The 12369-nt window shown below is 38.6% G+C and overlaps 1 long non-coding RNA gene across 1 annotated transcript; it reads right to left on the reverse strand.

Annotated features, from left to right (window-relative positions):
* Positions 1–3444: 3444 nt before the first annotated feature.
* LOC117474125 lies at positions 3445–6310 on the reverse strand. Its single transcript, XR_004555082.1, has 2 exons — positions 6266–6310; positions 3445–5491 (listed from the first exon to the last, which is right to left on the reverse strand). It is a non-coding gene; the product is annotated as an uncharacterized LOC117474125 (long non-coding RNA).
* Between the last annotated feature and the right edge of the window lie 6059 nt (positions 6311–12369).

Raw genomic sequence — 12369 nt, forward strand, 5'->3', positions numbered from 1 at the left:
AGCTTTATAATACTTCACATAAATGGCCAATTCCGACCCTCAATTCCTCTCCCTGCCCTTACCCTCCTGCTATTGATGCCCTCTCCTGCCTTCTTCCACCCTCTAAACAGCCCTCAGAACACATCACTGTTTACCGCTGCTTTCTGGCTCTTCTACACACACGCGGACACACACACCACGAGACACTGGCTAGCCTGCTATATACCTTGTGATCTTTGTGCTGCCATTATACTGTATCTGCATCTCTGTTCAAACATTGCCCTGTTCTGTTTTTTTGCCTGAGTTTATATTAAGAAAAATCAGAGAGAGAGAGAAAGTGAAATGCTGATCCTCCTTCTGCCCTCATATATAAACGTTCATGATATTGTTGTATTTTGTGATCGCTGAGTGTAGGTGTGACCCTCAGATGACAGCACTACAGATGCCTTATTTCAGAGAGTTCGGCCCCTTAAAGTTAACTTATAAGGGATATACATTTAACTTAAAGTGGACCTATCATGCAAATGCACTTTTGTACGTCTTTTATACATGAATATGTGTCCCCGGTGTGTCAGGGAACTCACCAAGTGTCAGAAAATACAACCCTCTCTCTTTTCCTCCGTACCCAAATCTTTTAAAAACGGGGCTACAACGAGCGGACACAGATTCCATCCGACACGACGTCAGCCCGGAATAGTGGGCGGTGACGCTCCGCCTACATGGGCAACGCTCCACCTATCAGGGGAATGAGAGGTTGCGTGGCATGGTAACAGCATGGTAACAGCATGGTAACATGACGCTCGTGCCTCGCCCCCCTCCTTTGCAGGGCGGCGTGGTCAGCTGCAGCTCATTTGCCACAGAATCAGCCCTTGCAAAAACAGTGCTGGAATACAGCAAATAGAGCGAAATGAGGCATGGCTAAAATGCATGATCTGTTTGGTATTTTGAAAAAAAGACTTCGCAGACATGTTTTATATAGGTATGGCCCTAAAATATATTATTCAAATATATTATGATAGGTCCACTTTAATATGAATAAAATAAAAATAATAATTGTATTACTCGAGGTTTGTTGTCTCACTCTTCAGGTGTAAAGATTAGTAGTCAAGTTGCCAAGATTAAGATTCCCAACAAGATTTTTTGTGATTTCATAGTTGGTGTTTTTACTGTTCGAGATTTGACAGATGCTCATCTCGCCTTTTTTCCTGTTCTCCCGTCGCTTTGTCTCATATTAAAAGACACTTCTTCCCGACTCCTCCGCTAGCCTAGACAGGGGAGCAGGGAGGGCGAGGTGTTGCTGGGAGCGCCCATCCCCTGGTTGAATTCTCCTCAGTTGTAGCTGTCCAGGTCCTTGACAATGAAATTATTTTGGAGGAAATGACTTTTGTTTTATTCATTTTTTTGGAAACCAATAAAATGTTCAGACAAAGACATCGTGTTGCATCAATTTATTTCCCATACTATACTGCCATAAGCCGGTGGATTGGAGAAGGCATTACAGGGGTGTGTGACTGAAAAGATCCTGCAAAAAGAAAAAACAACATAGTAAAGTAGGTCAAGAATATGAGAAAAGACAACACAGTATTGTCTTTTGAAAAGAGGTCATAATATTGTATGTCAAATACTTTAACAAGGAATGATGTTAGTATGCAAATATAAAAATGTAGGTGTAGTCATGGACCCTGACCTGAGTTTCAAAAGTCACATTAAAACAGTTACTAAGTCAGCCTACTATCCCCTTAAGAATATATCGAGGACTAAAAGAATAATGTCACAGCAGGATTTGGAAAAACTTGCTTTTATCTTCAGTAGACTCGACTACTGTAATGGTGTCTTTACAGGTCTCACTAAAAAATCTATTAGAAAGTTGCAGCTAATTCAGAACGCTGCTGCTCGAGTCCTCACTAACACTAAGAAAGTGGATCACATCACACCTGTTCTGAAATCTTTACACTGGCTTCCTGTGTGTCAAATAATTGATTTCAAAATACTGCTGCTGGTTTATAAAGCATTGAATGGTTTAGGCCCAAAATACATTTCTGATCTACTGCTAAATTATGAACCATCTTCTGGTCTTCTGGCTTTCTGTCGCCAGAGTCAGAACTAAACATGGAGAAGCAGCGTTCAGTTATTATGCTCCAAATATCTGGAACAAACTCCCAGAAACCTGCCGGTCCGCTGCAACTCTTACTACTTTTAAATCCAGGCTGAAGACTTTTATTTTTTCCGCTGCTTTTAATTGAACTATTCACATCTTAAACTGCACTGTAACTTTTATTCATGTACCTTTGTTATTCATGTTCTTTTATTATCTTTGCTTTTAAATGAGTGTTTTTAAATGCCATTTTTAAATTATGTTTCTTAATGCTCCTAATGTCTTTCCTTTTTACAAAGCACTTTGAATTGCCTTGTGTTGAAAGGTTTTATAAATAAACTTGCCTTGCCTTGCCTTTGACATCATCATAGTATATAATGTCCCAAAATATGAAAGAAATCTTCATCAATCATCAGTATATGTCCAACAAAGTCATAGTATAGTATTTTAATTATAATATGAAAAAGGTCATAGTATAGTTTGTTTGAAATTATGAAATATGTCAAAATATAGTATAGTTTGATGAATATAAGTAATATTTTATCATGTTTATCATGTCATAGTATATTATGTCAAAAAAGTCAAGAAAAAGGACAGTGTACAGTCTGTAGAAAATATGAAAAAAGTCATAACATAGAACGCTGACAATTTCATTGTATAGTACGTCGAACATTATCATTTGAATTCACTTCTAGCCAGACGTTGACTTCAAAAATGTTAGTAACAGCATCAATTAAAATAACAACAATATAATTAGGAAACTGTTAACATAATATACAGATGTCAATTATCAATATGTTAAATAAGTGAAATATCATAGATATGATAAATATTTATATCGTAAAAAGTAACTAAAAATGTAGAAAGTAATATTGCATTGTCCCTTTTTTTCTAATATGGTGCAGACCTCATTTTTTACATTAGCAGGATAGAAGTAAAAGCAGTGCTCTCTTTATTTAAAGTGCAATAAAATATGTCACCTTCACCAATGAATAATAGTGTTAAATAAATGTAACACAATATCAATGAAAATAATGGTGTTTATCATTTTGGCCAGATCTGTGGCTTTTAAAGCTTCTGAGTGGCGTAATTTAGTTACAGCTGTTTTAATATTGTTATTCTTTTGCTTCTGGCGTTTATGCTATGCTAAGCTAACTGGGTCTCAACTCCATCTGCACATCACACAAAGACATGACAGTCATATTGATTTTCATTTTTTAATTCTTGGTATGAAATCAAACAACAAACCAGTAAACTCAGCATGGGGGTCCATGGCTCAATTATTCTCTGTGGCCCTTTAGTGGTATAATCTGATCAAAATCAAAACACCCAATCTTCCACCTCTTCAAATAAATTCTTGACACAGTTGCTGGATTTCAACAAAACCTTTTTAATTTCACTGGTACTGTTTATAAAATCAGCGAGTCTGCTTTGATGCCAACTTAAACATGGTGTGTGATTTGTGTTTGTGTATGCGAGTTGGGATTTGTGATTGCGTGTTGTTTAAAGTGTGCTGTGTATGTGTTGGTACTGTGATGTTGCGTGTAATCTGTGAGTGTGAATGTCAGATTGCTTAATAAGGCAACATGCAGTCATCAGTTTCCATTGGCCTCAAAGTAAAAACACACAAACCTGCTCCAGACACAAACACACACACACTATGCTGGCTGACCCGGTTCTATATTAACGCACACACATATATTTATATAAACACACACATACAGTGCATACAGACATACACACCAAGGCTGGGCAGACAAGCAGTGAAAGGTGGCATCACACTGACTGAGAGGAATAGGGAATCCTCTGATTGGCTGAGACAGTTGATGGGCGGGAGCTCCCGAACAGCCAGGGTACAGACTTGTTAGTGTGAAATAAAAACGACCCTAAAAAACAACTACACATCCCAGAATTCAAGCTGTACATATAACTACACAAAAGCGGATCCATGATAAACATTTAAAAAAAACGTTAATTCTGCTCTCTTTGCAGACTGACTGCCTCTTTGAATCATCATTTTTGTTATCACAGAACTAACACACTAAAGTCCACACGGTGAGGGTTTCTCCTGATGGCATGCAAACCAGTTTCACAAAGACTAAAAAGCAACTACACGATAACAAGAGGATGTCAGTATCAGCTGCTCATATTTCCCCTTAAGCAGCTCTTACTTTGAAAACAACATCCCACAGATTCTGAAGCTATATGTTTCATTGAGAGAAATGCTCAAGCCATGATGTTTGAACGGCCACCAAATGAATTTGCTCTAATTGTATTGTACAGCATTTTAAGCACTTTTGTTGTGCCACTGGTGAAAAAGGAGACCATGTCCTGAATTCCCATGAACCAATCAGAATTTCGGTATGAAAAACTGGTTTTCTTCTCACTTTAATTTAGCTCATTGCTTGTTTTTGAGAAATTCCTTGAACATTTGAAGTTAAATTACTTGTGAAATAACTGCTCTTGTTTTCTCATGCATCACATGAACACAATTCAGGTTTACGCTCTAACAGCTGAGAAAAATGAGCATTGTGTATTGCTTCCTGGTTAAAACCCTGTTTCTAAACGTCGAGGCCAAACACACACTAAGCCATACGAAGCTACACGGAGCAGCTGCTACTCTACAGTTACAACACGAGACGTCATTCTACACAACTGTTCATGCAGTCTACTGTAGCTAACTATCTAACTACTGCACACAAAACAGAATGATATCTGTCCTCAAAGAACGATTCCCTGCACACGCCTCTGGAGAGTTACTTTATACACCAGCAGCTACACATGCACACACACATATAAGCTAACATGAACACACAGGCACACAAACAGCGCATTACTCCCCCTCTTGTACCCTGCCTCAGTCCCTCAGTGAGTTATTGTTATTGTTGTGGACTGCAGAGGTTAAACTGTATCTACACACCAGACAATGTCCTACAGTTTACACCTGTTTGCCCAGTGTGTGTGTGTGTCTGCGCTGGCATCTGCGGTATGTACTGTATGTGTGTGTTTCATGCATGTGTACAATAAAGGTGTGTCTCTTGTTTGTGTGTGTTTGTGGGTGAGGTTACTCTATTGGTTGGTATGCGTGGGAGCTGTAACACCAAGCTTCATATCAGGACGACAGTAACACACAGGTGAGGCGAGGGTAAGACAGGCAGTGGAGGGAAAATCAGAGGGGAGGAGACGGGGTGAGGTGGCAGAGCACTGCTGGGGGGAGGCATCACGGAGTGACGAGGCAGAGGGGGAGATAGTGTAGGGGCTGAGATGCGGCATCCGGAAGAGTCTGTTTTAGTTGATTTTGGTTCTGTAAAGTCACAAAAAAATATGTCGAACATCTGGAGTCTGGTACAGTGAGGCGAGGGGAGCGAGGGGCCGCTGGAGAGCATGGGAGGGAGGTCCGGATGGCGACTAGTACCCCTGTAAGAAAGGAAGGAAGATCATATTAATGGGGGAAGTAGTATTGTGGTGTGGTGAGAGTTCTGCTATTGAACTCTTTAACATCTATCTGATAGCTGTACATGTTTTTTAAAGCATTGAGTTTATCTTAATTTCCTCTTAAGTATTATTTCGTTAAGTTAATTCAATAATCTTTATTTTAGTTTTTCCATTAAAAGCTGCACTTCTAAAACTCAAAAACGATAACAAATATTCATTTGAATATGAAGAGCCCTCCTGAAAGCACTATAGCCCTTTAAAACAATGATCACCTTCATAGTTATAAAGACACAGTCAGTGCTTTCTGTCCAGACATGAATGGCTTACTAATATTATTAAAATATTTGACTAGGTGAAATCATAATTGTCATGATATGAGACTTTTGTCAATTATCTATTATAAGTCTGACAATGTCCTGCGATGCTAAATCAGTGGATTACTCTTTTGGGTCTAAACTAATGAAGCTAACCCTCTCATCCTTTTACCATGAAGCAATACATTGCATTGAAAAGCCTCATCATTATTGTCCATGTACTAAATTGAGTATCAGCCATTAGATACATTAAAGGAAGTAATTTACAACATTGAAATACCTGAATAAGGAGAGTAAACATATTAAGTTACATTTATCATCTGAGAGGTATTTATATTCTTGCTGCACTTGGTCAAAAGTCTCACACATAATCTGAGTTGACTGAGCTGTTTTTATAAATGATCTGCTTTAATCCCAGCAGCAACCAAACTTGTTTTCTTACCTCTCCTCCTTCCCCACCCTGCTCCCTTCCCCCATATTCTCCCTGCAAGACAACAAGGAGAAAAGCGAGAACAAGTTAGACAGAAAAAAGAGGTGGAGTGGTGAGCATGAAAGAATGAGGTGTTGGCAGGGTGGAGGGTCTCAAGCACCAATGGCAGTCTAGCTTTCACTTTCCTCCAGCTCTGATGTAACAAAGCAGTTGAGAGCAGAAAGACCATGCTTTAGGCTTGACTCAACTCTTATTATCATGCGCAAGACTTTCCAGGGAGTTCAGTTAGTGGATTCATTCAAGTTATACAGCAGGTAAAGGTGACTCCAGGAGCACAGGCCTTGTTCAGCCTGAGCAGTGCATGAAGCCATTTTGGTGCATGCCACGACTATATTGGCTTATCTGACGTGCTGGAGATGTGGCTGAGAGCTCTAAATATGTCACTTAACGCTGCACAGGGGAGCTACATGGTTAGAAATGGACAGTTTTAGTAATAATGTTGCCTATACTACACAAATAAGTGAGCATCTGAGAGGTCAGAGGAAAACCTTTGCAGTACGAAATAATATTGCTCACAAAGACATCAGGTGATTTGATTATATTTGACAGTCAATGGATCATTTATCCAAAGCCCCAAATACTGCAGGAATCTTTCAATTCATATTTGGGAAGCATCATTGCATCTTCTGTTCCTCTTGACACTCACTTAGTCTCACTTGGGCTATTAGCTAATACACACCATTTCACCTGTTCATAGTGCACACCATTTCATGTTTTCTAAAACAACAGTCCTGCAATAAAACATGAGGATTCTGCAGGAAAGGTCAGATGTATTGCAGGTTTATTGGATTAGACTGTAAAGGTGCACATAACAAACGGATAACTTGGTGCATGTAGCATGCAGAGTAACCCCATATGAATCTCTTTCCCCCCAGACCAAGGCATGACCTATGACCCCACACTGCTCTGTCCAATATGCACCTCGTATACAGGCTCCTCCTATGAGGGAAACACAGATGAAACAAAGACAAGACAAACAACAAATGTTGAGAATAACAGCGACACAGAAAAACACAAAACACAGAAGCATAACCAAAGCATTATAACAAAAAAGCACCACTCATAAAAACTGAAAACTATCGGTGAGACATGCAGGAAAAACACACAATTTAGATGTAAAAGCCATCTAACATCTGACAAGGTTTGACAACAAAACAGGAACAGAAGGAGGGCCATCAGGGTTAATTGTCACAAATGGAACAAATATTTCATGGAGCATTTTTCTAATAAGTAGGTAAGCTTTTATGGATACATAACATTTTGAGACGGGGTTAAAAACAGTAATGCATTGACAATTCTTTTACATCTCCCTGTTGTTATTTTTTGTGCTGAAAGAATTAAAAATCTTCATAATAAATGTATTATTTAAGTAGTTCTGGACTGATAAATTGATCTTTGCAGATATTTCGGAATCACTGTGTGTTGGCCGATAAGTTTAAAAAGATCATACAATTCAGTAAAAGGCCACAACGGAGCTCCTTCTATACGGGCTACAAAGTTTAGTCATGTCTCAAGAGGAAGTGCCAGATATTCCCTGGTTTCAGCTTCTCCTATGTGAATGTTTGTTGAGTTGTTCTGTGCTATTTTATTGTTAACTGAATGTCTAAGGGTTTACAACTTTGTGGCTGAGACAATTATCAATTTCAACACATCGCCTTGGGCTCTGGGATGTTTTATATATGAAATCATCAACTAGTTGAAACAGATCTGGGGATTTATTGATATTAGTAGCAGCTGTGCTTTCTTTTTCTACAACTCAGGTAAATACATAGATGGATGAAGTGCACCCTGATAAGTAAGAGCAGAACCATCAAGCGATGTCTGTGCTCATTTATGTTTAAGCACTGCTTTATTTTTTTAGATTTCTTTGTTAGAAAAGAGATTCCTTTTACATGAACCATCCAGAACTCTCAGGTCTTCAGCTTTCTGTCCCCAGAGTCAGAACTAAACATGGAGAAGCAGCTTTCAGTTATTATGCTCCAAATATCTGGAACAAACTCCCAGAAGCTTGCAGGTCCGCTACAACTCTTACTACTTTTAAACCCTTTAATAGGGGTAGTGGTGGTCTAATGGATAGTAAGGTGGGCTGAAGATCGGAAGGTTGTGAGTTCAAATCCCGCCAGGAACACCACCACTAGTGTGCGGGCTTAGTTACTCCAGGGAGAATGTCCCTGTAATTGTAAGTCGCTTTGGATAAAAGCGTCAGCTAAATGAAATGTAATGTAATGTAAAAATCCAGGCTAAAGACTTTTCTTTTTTCTGCTGCTTTTAATTGATATATTCATATCTTACACTGCACTGTAACTGTTATTCATGTACCTTTGTTATTCATGTTTTTTTATTATCTTTGCTTTTAAATGAGTGTTTTTAAATGCCATTTTTAAATTATGTTTCTTAATGCTCCTAATGTCTTTCCTTTTTACAAAGCACTTTGAATTGCCTTGTGTTGAAAGGTTTTATAAATAAACTTGCCTTGCCTTGCCTTTGACATCATCATAGTATATAATGTCCCAAAATATGAAAGAAATCTTCATCAATCATCAGTATATGTCCAACAAAGTCATAGTATAGTATTTTAATTATAATATGAAAAAGGTCATAGTATAGTTTGTTTGAAATTATGAAATATGTCAAAATATAGTATAGTTTGATGAATATAAGTAATATTTTATCATGTTTATCATGTCATAGTATATTATGTCGAAAAAGTCAAGAAAAAGGACAGTGTACAGTCTGTAGAAAATATGAAAAAAGTCATAACATAGAACGCTGACAATTTCATTGGATAGTACGTCGAACATTATCATTTGAATTCACTTCTAGCCAGACGTTGACTTCAAAAATGTTAGTAACAGCATCAATTAAAATAACAACAATATAATTAGGAAACTGTTAACATAATATACAGATGTCAATTATCAATATGTTAAATAAGTGAAATATCATAGATATGATAAATATGTATATCGTAAAAAGTAACTAAATATGTAGAAAGTAATATTGCATTGTCCCTTTTTTTCTAATATGGTGCAGACCTCATTTTTTACATTAGCAGGATAGAAGTAAAAGCAGTGCTCTCTTTATTTAAAGTGCAATAAAATATGTCACCTTCACCAATGAATAATAGTGTTAAATAAATGTAACACAATATCAATGAAAATAATGGTGTTTATCATTTTGGCCAGATCTGTGGCTTTTAAAGCTTCTGAGTGGCGTAATTTAGTTACAGCTGTTTTAATATTGTTATTCTTTTGCTTCTGGCGTTTATGCTATGCTAAGCTAACTGGGTCTCAACTCCATCTGCACATCACACAAAGACATGACAGTCATATTGATTTTCATTTTTTAATTCTTGGTATGAAATCAAACAACAAACCAGTAAACTCAGCAGGGGGGTCCACGGCTCAATTATTCTCTGTGGCCCTTTAGTGGTATAATCTGATCAAAATCAAAACACCCAATCTTCCACCTCTTCAAATAAATTCTTGACACAGTTGCTGGATTTCAACAAAACCTTTTTAATTTCACTGGTACTGTTTATAAAATCAGCGAGTCTGCTTTGATGCCAACTTAAACATGGTGTGTGATTTGTGTTTGTGTATGCGAGTTGGGATTTGTGATTGCGTGTTGTTTAAAGTGTGCTGTGTATGTGTTGGTACTGTGATGTTGCGTGTAATCTGTGAGTGTGAATGTCAGATTGCTTGATAAGGCAACATGCAGTCATCAGTTTCCATTGGCCTCAAAGTAAAAACACACAAACCTGCTCCAGACACAAACACACACACACTATGCTGGCTGACCCGGTTCTATATTAACGCACACACATATATTTATATAAACACACACATACAGTGCATACAGACACACACACCAAGGCTGGGCAGACAAGCAGTGAAAGGTGGCATCACACTGACTGAGAGGAATAGGGAATCCTCTGATTGGCTGAGACAGTTGATGGGCGGGAGCTCCCGAACAGCCAGGGTACAGACTTGTTAGTGTGAACGAAAAACGACCCTAAAAAACAACTACACATCCCAGAATTCAAGCTGTACATATAACTACACAAAAAGCGGATCCATGATAAACATTTAAAAAAAACGTTAATTCTGCTCTCTTTGCAGACTGACTGCCTCTTTGAATCATCATTTTTGTTATCACAGAACTAACACACTAAAGTCCACACGGTGAGGGTTTCTCCTGATGGCATGCAAACCAGTTTCACAAAGACTAAAAAGCAACTACACGATAACAAGAGGATGTCAGTATCAGCTGCTCATATTTCCCCTTAAGCAGCTCTTACTTTGAAAACAACATCCCACAGATTCTGAAGCTATATGTTTCATTGAGAGAAATGCTCAAGCCATGATGTTTGAACGGCCACCAAATAAATTTGCTCTAATTGTATTGTACAGCATTTTAAGCACTTTTGTTGTGCCACTGGTGAAAAAGGAGACCATGTCCTGAATTCCCATGAACCAATCAGAATTTCGGAATGAAAAACTGGTTTTCTTCTCACTTTAATTTAGCTCATTGCTTGTTTTTGAGAAATTCCTTGAACATTTGAAGTTAAATTACTTGTGAAATAACTGCTCTTGTTTTCTCATGCATCACATGAACACAATTCAGGTTTACGCTCTAACAGCTGAGAAAAATGAGCATTGTGTATTGCTTCCTGGTTAAAACCCTGTTTCTAAACGTCGAGGCCAAACACACACTAAGCCATACGAAGCTACACGGAGCAGCTGCTACTCTACAGTTACAACACGAGACGTCATTCTACACAACTGTTCATGCAGTCTACTGTAGCTAACTATCTAACTACTGCACACAAAACAGAATGATATCTGTCCTCAAAGAACGATTCCCTGCACACGCCTCTGGAGAGTTACTTTATACGCCAGCAGCTACACATGCACAGACACACATAAGCTAACATGAACACACAGGCACACAAACAGCGCATTACTCCCCCTCTTGTACCCTGCCTCAGTCCCTCAGTGAGTTATTGTTATTGTTGTGGACTGCAGAGGTTAAACTGTATCTACACACCAGACAATGTCCTACAGTTTACACCTGTTTGCCCAGTGTGTGTGTGTGTCTGCGCTGGCATCTGCGGTATGTACTGTATGTGTGTGTTTCATGCATGTGTACAATAAAGGTGTGTCTCTTGTTTGTGTGTGTTTGTGGGTGAGGTTACTCTATTGGTTGGTATGCGTGGGAGCTGTAACACCAAGCTTCATATCAGGACGACAGTAACACACAGGTGAGGCGAGGGTAAGACAGGCAGTGGAGGGAAAATCAGAGGGGAGGAGACGGGGTGAGGTGGCAGAGCGCTGCTGGGGGGAGGCATCACGGAGTGACGAGGCAGAGGGGGAGATAGTGTAGGGGCTCGATGCGGCATCCGGAAGAGTCTGTTTTAGTTGATTTTGGTTCTGTAAAGTCACAAAAAAATATGTCGAACATCTGGAGTCTGGTACAGTGAGGCGAGGGGAGCGAGGGGCCGCTGGAGAGCATGGGAGGGAGGTCCGGATGGCGACTAGTACCCCTGTAAGAAAGGAAGGAAGATCATATTAATGGGGGAAGTATTGTGGTGTGGTGAGAGTTCTGCTATTGAACTCTTTAACATCTATCTGATAGCTGTACATGTTTTTTAAAGCATTGAGTTTATCTTAATTTCCTCTTAAGTATTATTTCGTTAAGTTAATTCAATAATCTTTATTTTAGTTTTTCCATTAAAAACTGCACTTCATTAAACTCAAAAACGATAACAAATATTCATTTGAATATGAAGAGCCCTCCTGAAAGCACTATAGCCCTTTAAAACAATGATCACCTTCATAGTTATAAAGACACAGTCAGTGCTTTCTGTCCAGAAATGAATGGCTTACTAATATTATTAAAATATTTGACTAGGTGAAATCATAATTGTCATGATATGAGACTTTTGTCAATTATCTATTATAAGTCTGACAATGTCCTGCGATGCTAAATCAGTGGATTACTCTTTTGGGTCTAAACTAATGAAGCTAACCCTCTCATGCTTTTACCATGAAGCA

The sequence above is a fragment of the Trematomus bernacchii genome, unplaced genomic scaffold (assembly GCF_902827165.1).
Source record: "Trematomus bernacchii unplaced genomic scaffold, fTreBer1.1, whole genome shotgun sequence".
Taxonomy (NCBI): Eukaryota; Metazoa; Chordata; class Actinopteri; order Perciformes; family Nototheniidae; genus Trematomus; species Trematomus bernacchii.